The sequence below is a fragment of the Rhinoderma darwinii genome, chromosome 13 (genome assembly GCF_050947455.1).
Source record: "Rhinoderma darwinii isolate aRhiDar2 chromosome 13, aRhiDar2.hap1, whole genome shotgun sequence".
In the NCBI taxonomy this organism is placed as follows: Eukaryota; Metazoa; Chordata; class Amphibia; order Anura; family Rhinodermatidae; genus Rhinoderma; species Rhinoderma darwinii.
In genome coordinates, this window is record NC_134699.1 from 30,521,621 (window position 1) to 30,535,558 (window position 13,938).

General features: G+C 40.3%; 1 long non-coding RNA gene across 1 annotated transcript; it reads right to left on the bottom strand.

The window, feature by feature from the left end:
- Positions 1 to 516: 516 nt before the first annotated feature.
- Positions 517 to 10,178, bottom strand: LOC142666363 (uncharacterized). The gene is made up of 3 exons (XR_012851670.1): positions 10,063 to 10,178; positions 927 to 984; positions 517 to 842 (listed from the first exon to the last, which is right to left on the bottom strand). It is a non-coding gene; the product is annotated as an uncharacterized LOC142666363 (long non-coding RNA).
- Positions 10,179 to 13,938: the final 3,760 nt, after the last annotated feature.

A 13,938-nucleotide genomic window follows, 5' to 3' on the forward strand; every position in this document is an offset into this window, starting at 1 on the left:
ACATGGCAACAACGCCAGCTATTGGGTATATGGAAGTTGTTCCTGATAGAAGTGCAGAAACTCTCCTTCCTATTATTCGACGTGTGGTGCGCCCAGGTTCGACGGTGCACAGTAATTCTTGGGCTGCCTACAACAATATTCAACAGGCACTGCATTTGTGTCATGAACGTGTCAATCACAGTGACCACAATTTTCGATTTGGTTCTTCAACTGGTGCCCACACGGAACATATAGAGTCTTACTGGAATAAATGTAAGGCTCGTATCAAGAAGAATAGGGGTGTTCTATGTGGTTTGCTTCCTACATATCATGCAGAATCCATGTGGAGAGATTGGTTCGGCAAAGATGCATTTAACACTCTGCTGCCGCATATTGCAGAGCAGTTTCCTGTTTAGTATGATGCAGTATGCTTATGTTCATGTTTGTTTGTTTGTTTGTTTATGCTTATGTTTATAAATAAATAAATTTTTATCATTAAAAATATTGACAGGGGACATATACTTAATTTGTGTTAACAACATTTGTGTCAAGTGAAGTTTATGTCCTAGGGGGGCATAATCTTCACTTGATCCAACTGGACTACTGAGAGAGGTTGCCTGTAGAATCGATTCTACAACATCGGTTGTCTTGACCTTGTCGGTTGTCTTGGTCTGAGGGAGCTTTCATAATGAAATAGATGTAAAGGTCTGAACTTGATGCGAGTACTATGAGTCCATGGTGGAACCATCCTGTGCTGTGTTATAGTGCGGGAAATTATCTTTGTTTCCCTTATACTGATTGGCACGTCTCAGAGCAGCACCAAATACTTCTGCTGAATAGGTCCATTCATATCTGAATTTTATCTAGGTTCCAAAAGATAGAACAATGTGGAACATTACAAAAGTCGTCTCGATATGGAATGAATCTAGGTAAATGAATTTACTTACTTTGCAACATGGATTACTTAGAACCTTGATCTCGAACACTTTTGAGCGTTTTTGGTATCTGTCGAGAGAGAAGGACCACAGTAATTTTAATTTGTAGTAGCTACATTATACAACATCCTTGTCAGAGGTGGACTGAAAGTGATCTAGATCCCACGGGCATTAAAGGTCATGGGCCCCTTACCAACTATTATACAGTTGGGGTATTTGCAGGCCTTGTTCTTATACTTAAACGAATATTTTAAGAATAAGTATTTTATTAGTGCAGCCAAAAGTCCAGAGATTTTGATTAATGGTCCAATGGTGAATCTAAAACCAACCAGTAGGGACAACAGGAAAATCCTTGTTAGGCTTCAAATCACTAATTTGGAAAGTTATCCAGAATTCATCCATCTAGTGTTTCTAGTCCAGGAGGATGGATGGATTGTACACACCAGTGGAACAAAAAAACACATATGCTAGTATAGAAATACAAGAGTTGTACGGGTAATTAAAGTGAGGTTAGAAGAAAGATGATGAAGTCAGGGAAATGGAAAGCAAGAGGATGGAAGTGAGATGGGTGAGGAAATGAGGAACCTGATGAGATAAGCCTGGGGTTCTGGAAAGGAAATACACTTGGCAAACGTATCGGAAAATGCAGTTCTATGGACCAAGGGACACAATTGGAGTTTGTCAGCTTCTGCCAATACCTTATATAGTTAATATCAATGGACAATAAGAAGGGAGTTACTGTTATGTGCTGATCGTAAATTCACACTAAGACTGCTTGCTGTACCTGCTTCCCATTACAAAGTATAACTGAAGTTTATGTTCCTTCAAAATGAAAGTATTGATGTAGCAGAGTAGAGTTTGTCAGGCCCAATTTTTGATAGCATAATGTGTTATCTGAACTTTATCAAAGGGCCACAGATAAATCTAATGCAGAGTTATCGCGGTGTACAAGCAATGTAGCCTCAAATGCTTCAATAATAGATTCAATTCTGCTATATTTGGACTATAAACACATACACACCATCATACCATACATATATAATGCATAATAATATATTTGTATTTAAGGATCACACCACCAAATTTTTTTCTGTTATTTTCTGTTTTAGTTATTTGAGTTTTTGTGCCTCATTTTAGTATTATGTTAAAGTGATATTGTGTATTCATCTTAGAATACATTTACATCTACTTTTATGTATGTGTTTCTGTTATTTTAATCATGAGTTGCAGCCTGTAGTCTACTGTCATTCAGAGCTGCATTCACAATTCTGCATCTGTCTGAGCACAGATAAGCCAGCATTGCCTGATGGAATGATCTGCATTGACATTGATCTGCTGATTTGAATTATGGGAGATGTCTTCTTTACACCAGGGACTGCACAGTAATCTGAACCCAGAATGCAGTGCAGTACACAGCAAGCATTGCAGGAGCTTAGCTAAGCATTTTAGAGGTCTGTCTGTCCAAAGAATGATGATTGATTCCAATGGAAACCAGCAGCTCTGGGCTATAATACAGGAACAATACAAGATTACTAATGGAATGTATTGACATGGTTTCTCAAGTTTTCATGTAGATTATATCTATGCATGATTAAGGGCAATATATAAATTAGATATTAACAGTTTTATTACATATGAGATATTATACTACGTTCTGTAAATGATAAGACTATTAACAAGGAGTTCTATGACCATTTAAAAGCACAAGGCTGCAGGTCGCATTTATATAGATCACAGAACTTCTAATATTTGTTATCATTTATAGTAGCATGTACATTATTTCTTGAAAAGAAACCACAGCTGCTACAGAACCTATTTTTGCAGCATAAGGGGGAGAATTTTGCCCACCATTTATTTATTGATTTATATGATAATTCCTAGTCCTTTTCAAAAATAAGGACTGCAGCAGCTGTATTATGTTGCTTTGTAGCAGATGAGATACAGTACAGTGCACCGTTCAGCCATAACATTAAATCCACTGACAAGTAAATAGCATTTATTATATCATTACAATGGCACCTGCCAAGGACTGGGATATACGAGGCAGCAAGTAAACAGTCAATTCTTAAAGCTAATGTGTTGGAAGCCGGACAAATGGGCAAGAGTACCAGTGACAGAGTTGAGGGCGCCCAAGACTCATTGATGCGTTTGGGGAGCAAAGGCTAGCAGTCTGGTCCGATCCGACAGAAGAGCTACTGTAGCACAAATTGCTGAAAAGGTTATTGCTGCCTATAATAGAAAGGTGTCAGAACATATATTGCATCACAGCTTGCTCCGTTTGGGACTACGTATCCGCAGACTGATCAGAGTGCCCATGCTGACTCTTGTCCACTGGCGATAGCACCTACAATTGGCTTGTGATCATCATGACTTGACCATGGAACAATGGAAAACATGGCCTGGTCTGATAATTCACACTTTCATTTACATCATGGGGATGGCTGGGGAAGAGATGGCACTGGGATGCACTATATGTAGAAGACATGTCGGTGGTGGCAGTGTGATGCCCTGGGCAATATTCTGCTTGGAATCCTTGGGTCCCTGCATTCATGTTGATGTTATGTTGACACAAATTACCTACATAAATATTGTTGCAGACCAAGTATACCCTTTCATGACAGTGATATTTCTTATTGGTAGTGGCCTCATTCAGAAAAAATTGTTCAGAAATGGTTTGAGAAACATGACAAAGAGTTCGAAGCTTTGAATTGGCCTTCAAATTCCCCAGATCTCAATCCAACCGAGCATCTGTGGGATGTTCTGGAAGACAAGTCCGATCCATAGAGGCCGCACCTTGTAGCTTACAGGATTTATAGGATCTGCTGCTAACGTCTTGGTGCCAGATACTACAGGACACCTTCAAAGGTTTTGTGAAGTCCATGCTTCCAGAGCTGTTTTGGCGGCACGAGGGGGACCTACCCAATATGATGCAAGTGGTTTTGATGTTATGGTGGAATGCTGTATAACACTGCAGCTGCTGAAGAATGACTTCTCATGGAAAGAAGGAGCACTAGGAACAGGAACTTCCTGCGGAAGTGATTTGTGGAAGACTGTTTTTGCAGTAAGAGATGAGCAGCACATATGTAGCGCCACTTGTATAATCGTCCGACCCTCACATCAGAATGTGATGTTCATACAAATATCATTTACACACGTTAATGGAAATTTCCATTGACGGTTTAATACATGAGAATATTTTGTTTGCAGTCATGCTTGAATGAATGTTGAAAAGGAAGGAGATTTCTGCACCGTGAGAGCAGCACATTACTGGTTAACTCTGTCTCCAATCATTAAATACTTTAAATCTTGCATTGCCATGCTAATGGCTACAATATAGGAGTAACTATCTGCCGTTATTGGAGAAATAAGAAAAGTCTTTCTGGCTATACTTTGTCGAATCGAAACCACATGAACATTTATAGACTAAATGCCTAAATAAATACACTAAATGGTGTGTCTTGTGCTTCAGCCAAGCCTGGAATTGTTTTGATAGCAGCTTCTATATATTTTCTTAACAAAAAAAAAGCCCTAATTTGGAACACATACTGCGAGTCAAAGATGAGCAGTTATACCATGAAATGAAATGTTGGACATGAGTGATGTTTGGCCATAGACGTAATCTTCTCACTGTAAAGAGAAGCCATATATAGTAATGATAGAAGGCGTCTGATGGATCAGTTATACCCTGCGTGATGAAAATTTAATATAGACATGTACAACAACAGCTTTATAAACTCACATATGAAATGCATTTTCTCTTGTATGTGATGTACATGTACTGTATATAGAAGAAACTGCTAAATAAATTGACAGATAGATAGATAGATAGATAGATAGATAGATAGATAGATAGATAGATAGATAGATAGATAGATAGATAGATAGATAGATAGATAGATAGATATGAGATAGATATGAGATAGATAGATGATAGATATGAGATAGATAGATAGATAGATAGATAGATAGATAGATAGATAGATAGATAGATAGATAGATAGATAGACAGACAGACAGACAGACAGACAGACAGACAGACAGACAGACAGACAGATAGATAGATAGATAGATAGATCGATCGATCGATCGATCGATCGATCGATCGATCGATAGATAGATAGATAGATAGATAGATAAAACAATAGAAAGATATAATACAAAGTTCACTAGTCATATTGAGCCTTTCTTATTCTGTTCTAGGTTTTAACGTTTCCCCCATGATGTTGAGATTTGACTATTCAGAGTTGAATACAATCATTTGGCACATACATTATGTTGGCACTTGGCTTATAGCTGATTGCCTGTTTGTTTTCATGTATATTGTACGGCGGCGCATATGCCTTGTGGCGCCATGTAACTAAACATTTACTTACAGTGTAGGAAACTCCATAGCAGCTGATGCCAAATTCCTGGAGAGACAAGACTCAGAAATCCAGCTGAATCTGACATGTCTGAGTAAACAGCGGGGTTTAACTTTAATGTGAGAGCAGAGACAGTGGAAGCATTAATATGTATCATGTCAGTGGAACATGATGGATGGTCCTTCACTAGCACCCCCTATAGTATAGGTTTACACAGAACACAATACTATGGGATGCAGAAGATCCAGTGTAAGTTTTCATTTTATCTGTCACTCCATATAGAAGACTAGAAGTGGAAGTGACAGGACGCGCAAACTTTTCCATTCAAACCATAGTCCTCTCCCATATGTTCTTCATTATAAAAGTCAAGTAGTATCAATGGCAAATGTATCCAATTGAACTTGGTTTAATAAATGATGAGCAGCACTTTGGCCAGTCTGTGTCTCCAGCTGTGGTGGAGCTCTGCGGAGCTCCGTGTCTTGTCTGGAACGTGCAGCTGCACCACGGCTCTATCAACACAGGTATCTGCCGCAGTTATACAGGACTACAAGTACTTACAGTAATGGCGTGTAGGAGGGATCACCACTGTCGGTAACGCAATGCAAGAGACACAGCTTCTTGGTTCAACTTGTTTACTGTAATAAACACGTACAGGAATTTCTCTTCTGTGGAGCAGACAGGAATCCTGAGGTTGGGGACTTCGATCCCGCTGGAAGTCCCCCGGAGAGAGGTCATGCCTGAACCCACGTTGCCAGGCTTGGCTACGATCACGCCGCTGTCAGTCACGGTGGGAGCTACCCACTAATGTCAGCCTACCCTTGGGTAAGAGTCACACTCTCGACCCGTGGGTCGCATCGTGGGAATCAGTGGACTACTCGTCCTGGCAGTCTCCTGCTGCACTGTGCCAGCCAGCCCTCATTGCGGACCTAAATTATCTTCCGTCCGGACACCGGGCTCTGCTTGCCTCTCTCCCCTGTCACTCCCCTGCACATTGCTGCTCGTTTTCCCTTTCACACTCCGACCTTTCGCGCCTTTCCTCTCCCGCTTCCTGCCCGCTTTCCCTCTCCCCGAACTTCCGGTCCTCCTCCTCTTCTGCCATGTGTCGGCATCTCTCCACTTCCTCCTTCAATCTCGCATCGCGAGACTTTGCCTGCTTCACCGCCGGAGCGCCTACATCGTGGCTGTCGGCAGAGCAGCCGTTGCCATGATTCCCGAGACGCTCCTCCGCTCAGGAGCCGAACTCCAGACCGGCCCGTGTCCCTGCGTTGTCCCCCGGCACTACAGGTAAGTACACCACTTAGAGGCGCATTGAGAGAAAATAGCAACGTCACTAGTTACTCATGCTAAACGCAAAAAAATATAGGATACTACAACCAAGAAAGCAAACTGATGGTTCCTGAGATCCTCATCCTTAAGAACAAATAGAAATCGCCTCTAAAATCTTCTACTATCAGATTGCAGAAAAGTTTTAACTTAAAGGGGTCGTTTTATTAAGACAACCCCTTTGAAGATTAAGCAGGCCCAGCCATCAGCTGATCACCACAGGTCCAGCTTCAGAAACCCCTGACCAGCCATACATTTTCATATCCGCTACAGAGGAAATGTACTTTTACATGCAGGCCATTCGAATAAATGATCGACCATGTAATACATGGAGGGGACGGCGCTGCCAACGCAACAGCCGCTCATTCTTAGTGGCTCTCGCTCTGGTTTATACAGAGAGAGGTGCAAGAGAAAAATACAGGGCGCTCCTCTAGGGTGATAACGCCGGTCCACAAACAGATAGCATACACACAGGTGAAGGAAGGTTTTCTTTTAAAGAGATACACACACCTTCTTCGGTTGTGCATGATAGTCGGCACAACACAAACTTCTAGCATGTGGACTACATAGACTCCATAGGTAGGCAGTCTGCTGGCCTTCGGAGTGGTCATTGCTGGCTGGGGGAGATCAGCGTGATTCGATGGACGAAGCAGTTTATACGGCGTCCATATCTTCATTAAACATTTTAGATAGGAGAGATTACAGGAGAGATGGGGAAAAGTATCTTCACAGCAGTCAAATCATGATCTCAGATTATTTCCTTTATTTTTTTGGGTCACCCCACTAACATAATATGACCTACATGGACATATCTCATATGACAACATTTTAGTAGAATCATATACATTTTCCCAAATGAGGATGTTGATCAATCACAGTGCTATGTAACGTTCGTGGACGCTGACCACGAACTCCTTCCATCCAGTCGACGCCCTTCTCTCCAGAGATGTCTGCACATACGGCCGTCCTGTTCCACAGTGACCACCAGGGTGCGCTCGCGAGCTCAATCCAGCATTAAGAAGCCAAAGCGCACGCAGGTGGGAGATTGAGCTGATTGCTCCCAGAGCACCCTGGGCTATAAGAAGGGCTGTGCCCCTTCCTCCCATGCCTGAGCATTGTTGTTATACCCAAAGTTTGTCTATGCAAATGGTCTCCTAGTGTTTTCCAGTTCCCAGTGTTCCCCGTACCTGTATCCTGTATCCCGTACTATCCTGGTCAAGTGCAGTGCTGAGCTGTAGTTGTGCTGTGCTGTATTCGATGCCTGTCCTGATACTCCATGCCTGACGTCTGCCTGCTGCCTAGTCCCAGCCGAGCCTGCCTTGCTACTGTCCGCGCTGCCACCGGTACACTATATGAACTATAAACTGTGACCTGTGCCCTGTTGGCCAGCTGCCATACCGTCAAGGCAGTACGGCCCAGTGGGTCCACGAACCCAACGTCACAGTCTACTACAAATAGCGTAGAATATATTCCTGGTGGTTGTTTCCCTAACAGGGGTAGACTAAGGGATCTGTGTCCCGGGTATTAAAGGTCTAGCCATGATACACTTGATTTGGAATAATGTATTTGAGGAGCACTTATCATTACAGTACATATCCTTTTTTTTAAGCATTGCACTTAAACTTTAAGGAGGACTTTTATTGGACAATGATCTGTGGGCCCACTCTGACCATGGGCATTGCCCTAATGCCTAATAGTCAGTCTTGTGATGTCCATTTGCCCCATCTTCAGGAGACAACCTGTTAAAACGGGTTGTCCCACCACGACACCTTTTTTGACCTGTCAATCAGACAGGTCATACAATGAGGTGGGGGTTCCACCATTGTGACCCCCACCGTTGCCAAGATTCAAATGCCCATTCTCAGGTAGATAGCAGTACAAGCATAAACTATCCCTTTACATAGAGATGACTTACTCGGCTATTACCAATGCTTTCAGAGACATAGCAAGTCTTTCCTTCACAGTGGCCCTAGTCCTGTTTGTAAATACATTGGCCAAGGCAGAGTAGCTTTTTGATGCCTTACCCTGGTGCCTAACACATGCCCCACTAGCCCCCCCAGCTACGCCGCTCTACACTCCCATTCATCTTTAGGGAGAGGGATAATGCATTACTCAGTTACAAGTATTATGGAAATGCAATCCTCCTTCTGTAATTTGTAACCAAAAATAGGAACTGATTCCGGAAAAAGGCAACAAAACAGATTCTATATTTCTTTTTTCAAGCAAACTTTAGAAATTGAAAGCTGAGCTCTCATAAGTTGCTATAGGGAACAAGGACATTTGTCCCCTAAGCCATGGGCCACGTGTGCAAAAATCTCATGTAGACAAAAAGTAGCGCAGCTTGCCCATACCAGTGCAGGATAATAACATGTAAGCTTTACTCTAATTGACTGTAATGATCTTTAATGCTTTTATTTACCACTGTTTTTTTTTTTTGTTTTTTTTCTTCTAATACATTAGGTTAAGTAGAGGATATCTTGAGAAATGTTGCATATCAATGTTGTATTTGTAAAGTGCAGTTACAATGTTCTGAAGGGTGTTAATATTGTTTCCTTTGAATACGATGTTTACTACTACATGCACATAATTCGTTAGCAGAAAAAATCTGAAAAAATTGTAAAATTAGAAAAAAATTGGATAAATAACATTACTCAACTTTGTAAAAGGCAAATGTTCCATACGAGCTTAAAAACTCCAGGTGGCAGCATTGTGATTGAACACATTTCACTTCTAATCCTACAAGAAACTATAATCAAGAGGTCCAGACATCAATAAAATACCGACATCCTACACAAGTCCCATATTAAAATAAAATACATACTTTAAAGAGGTATCTGTATGAAAGCGAAAATAAATGTAGCAACAATAATGATAATGGTTATATTTATTGTTACTATTATTAGACATTGTTTACATTTTAGGCATCCATAGGCTTCAATTGACTCAATGTATGCCAATAGAGTGCACCTTTGACATACGTTCAGGTTGTATGTGTCGGCATACTTTTTTTTTACAATATTAAAAAGCATAGTTGTGCACATTTCAATACAAAAGGGTCCCACAGGAAATGTATATGTCAATGGACGATGCATACAACAGCGTGCCATACAGTTGCATATATCTGGGCTAAAGCTTTGGCGAATACCTCAGGAGATTTTCCCTGACGTAAAGAAAAACGTTACCGAGATGTTACCAAAACCTGAGTTATATCTTAAATTGTTTTCTACATGAAAATTACCCGTCTTCATCTTTTTGTAAAAGCAATAATATTTACTGTCAATCAATCAGTCAATTAATCAGTCAGTCAATCGATTGTAAAAATGATTGGAAAACGATAGTCCAAGAACTCTGGTGGCCATCATCATCCAATACAAACACGTCTAAAGATCATGCTGCGGAAAAATTACAGAGTCTGAATAATAAAATAAAATAAGTGTGACAAGCAACCGATATTCACAACAAACCCAAAATCTTAGTCCATTCTCAGCATGACAGGACCTCCTTGGTTTACTGTAACCTCCAGTGACCTTGACATAAGTTCCTTTAGAAAAACATGTTTGATGGCAGATGTCTCATCCATTATTTGTAGCATTCCGCCTGCTGAATAAATGAAGGAAGTGTGCGAGTTACCCTCGGAACATCCAGCCATTCCTTTGTGACTCTACAATACAATATTCAAACCTTCATCTAGGTCCAACTGCTTTGGAAAATGCGTATGTCCATGTGCTTGCTTCTGTTTACATGACGGTATTGTTACTTGGCTGGGGGCAAAGGTGTGTCTTTATCAGTATCGGGTCTGCGCGTTCACCGACTTGAGACAAAACAGTTTATTTTTATATTCTGGCCTCCTGTCAGCAAACTAGAAATCCAATGTGTGGAAGGGGAAGCCAGATAACACTATGTAACATTTCGGGGAAGTAGTTTAATAGCCAGGAAGATGATGATATTACTAACACATTTACATAAAGTGTGGTGGGGTCTTTTGGGTTCATGTAAGTAATAAGCTGACATTTACTGTATCAGCTGTTCCAAACTCAATTTTAACCCCTTAAAAAACAAGCCAATTTGAGTTTTTCATTTTCATTTTTTCCTTCCCCCCTTCCAAAAGCCATAACTTTTCTATTTCTTCGTCGGCATAGCCATAAGGTCTTGTTTTTTGCGGGACAAGTTGTAGTTTTTCATGGCACCATTTATTGTACCGCATAATGTACTGGGAATTTGAAAAAAAAATATTTGCGGGGTGAAATGGCCAAAAAACAGCGATTACACAATTTTTGGGGGGTTTTGTTTTTATGGCGTCCATCAGGTGGTAAAGACTACATATTCACCTTATTCTACAGGTTAATATGATTATGGTAATACCAAATTTATATGTTTTGTTTTATGTTTTACCACTTTTAAGAGAATAAAACTGTTTGCTAAAAATAAAAATGTTTTGTGTCGCCATATTCTGAGAGCCATAACCTTTTTATTTTTTCATCAATTTAGCGATGTGAGGTCTTAAATTTTGTGGGGCGAGCTGTAGTTTGCACTGTTACTATTTTGGGGTACATGCGACATTTTGATCACTTTTTATTCCTTTTTTTTTTGGAGAGCTAAGGCTACCAAACAAACACCAATTTGCATGTTTTATATATATATATTATTTTTTTTACGTTGTTCACAGAGCAGGTTAAATAACACTATATTGTGATAGTTATGGACTTTTACGGACATGGCGATACCAGTTATGTTCATTTTTTTTAAATATTGCTTTAGGGAAAAAATAGAAGAAGGGGGATTTATTGAACATTTAATATACAATAATTTTTTTTGAACTTTATAAAAATCTTTATTTAACTGTTTTTTACTTTTTTTATTAGTCCCCTAGGGGAATTGAAGCAGCGATCGTTGGATCGCTTGCATGATATATTGCAATACTAATGTATATTGTAATTTATATCGTGATTCCAACAGTATCCTTTGAAGCCCTTCAAAGGAGTACAAAGATGGCGGACCTGGGAACCCCCAGGTTGCCATAACAACCACTGTAAATGGCCGATCATGCCACAGAGGGGGGTGGTAGCGCGATGGCGTGCTTGAGGGGGTGCCCCCCTGATTCTAACAATTTAAATGCCGCGGTTCGCGATTGACCGTGGCGTTTAAGCTGGTAAACAAGCGGATTCAAAGTGATCCATTGCAGTGAGGTGTCGGCTGTGTAACACAGCCATCACCCGCTGTTGGAGCGACATTAGCCCGTGAGCCCGCTCAATACTTCCCCTTAACGGCTGCCGCATACCAGTATGTGACATGTCGTTAAGGGGTTAACAAAACAAAACACTATTGTGTTCTGAAAACAACGCTCAATAAATCTCTTGCATTGAGTAATTCGACCATGCTGATGAATCAACAAAGCCTAATAAACCTAACCACGCAAACACGCTCAAAATACAATTTGTTCACGTAATTAGGGTTTATTAATACTTTGGGAGCCTAAAGGGCATAGCTAGTGGGAGGACTGATGGGGCATATGCCCCAGTGGCTGGCTGCCATGGGGTATACCAAGTCACTTTGCCTTGGCCAGGGTATTTAGATACAGGGTAGCAAACTCGATCTATGCCCTAAGGAAGGTGTAGGTACGATTTTGGTTAGCCTAGTCTTAATCCTGCAAGTACATTGTCCTTGTCTTTCTTATCATCTAGAATTGATAACTTTTTGAGGATAGAATCACATTTTCCAGATAAGTATCTGACCCATACAAACAACTTAAGACCAAGATCCTGACCGAGAACCTAGAACTCACACTTGTCTCTAACTATCCATACAGAAATTCAGGCAATGTTCTGTTAAAAATAAAAATGAGAAGAAACTGAATTTTGAAATCACAAATTATAGATTCCATCAGACTCCCTAATATATGCGTGTTTGTCCATGATGTTTTCTAAGCAGATGCCCAAAAATGTTCTAACTGTTGAATAGCAATGCAGGCTGCCCCCAGTAAGTCACACACAGATCTCTATTGATACCACCAGCATGACCACTCTAGTACCAGAGGGAGCAAAATGGCCGCCACTCCCGAGTGTTAGAATAAAGGAATTTTACTAATGTGACTCTAGAGGGGATGTGGATCTGACTAGGGTCTTGATGTCTCCTTGATGGAATTTTTGGATACTCGACAATTTTCGGGACTCTATTTGAGGGTACACTCAGTCTCACTCAATATAAAAATTCAGGTTTTGTTTTTTTACCATGTTATAAGTAGTATGTCGCAATATAATATTTATAATTTAAAGGCACAGGAGACAGATCAAATAAAATAAAACTGTGTAATAAGCAACATACTTATAAATATCCCTTGACCGGAGTTCTCCAGTGATTACCTTCAGGAACCTCCTTGAAACTCAGTGTGTGATCTACGCTTAGTAACTTTATACCTCTATCCCTCCATTTACCAGGCAGTAATTGGGTAAATTTAATGATGCTGTTCCCTTTTAGCTTCTTTGGAAACTTTAATACAAATTGCCTGCCAGATTTTCTGCCTAGATAGTGGCAAAATACATGTTTATGAAGTGCGAGCCTTGTAAAGAACATTGCTTTCAATGTTGATAAATGAGCCTTACCCAACCATATAATTTGTGTCACAAGCCATAAAGACCTGTTTGTTGGGCAAAAAAAAAGAAAGAAAAAAATTCTGCTTTTATATCTGGATCTGTGAAAATAATGTACATACAAGTTCTGAGCCTTAACACGTAAATAACTTTAGTTTTTGTTTATTTACATAACGTTTCCCACAAAAAGGAGATTCAGAAAGTATGGTTTGTAATTGCATTGAGAATTGGCTCAAGGACCATATCTAGAGAGTTGTGGTCAATGATTCCTACTCTGAATGGTCCCCAGTTATAAGTGGTGTACCCCAGGGTTCTGTGCTGGGGACACTATTATTCAACTTATTTATTAATGATATAGAAGATGGGATTAATAGCACTATTTCTATTTTTGCAGATGACACCAAGCTATGTAATATAGTTCAGTCTATGGAAGATGTTCGAGAATTGCAAACGGATTTAATCAAACTAAGTGTTTGCGCGTCCACTTGGCAAATGGAGTTTAATGTAGATAAATGTAAAATTATGCATCTGGGTACCAACAACCTGCATGCATCATAGGGGGAGCTACACTGGGGGAGTCACTTGTTGAGAAGTATCTGGGTGTACTTGTAAATCATAAACTAAATAACAGCATCCAATGTCAATCTTCTGCTTCAAAGGCCAGCAAGATATTGTCGTGTATTAAAAGAGGCATGGACTCGCGGGACAGGGATGTAATATTGTCACTTTACAAAGCATTAGTGAGGCCTCATC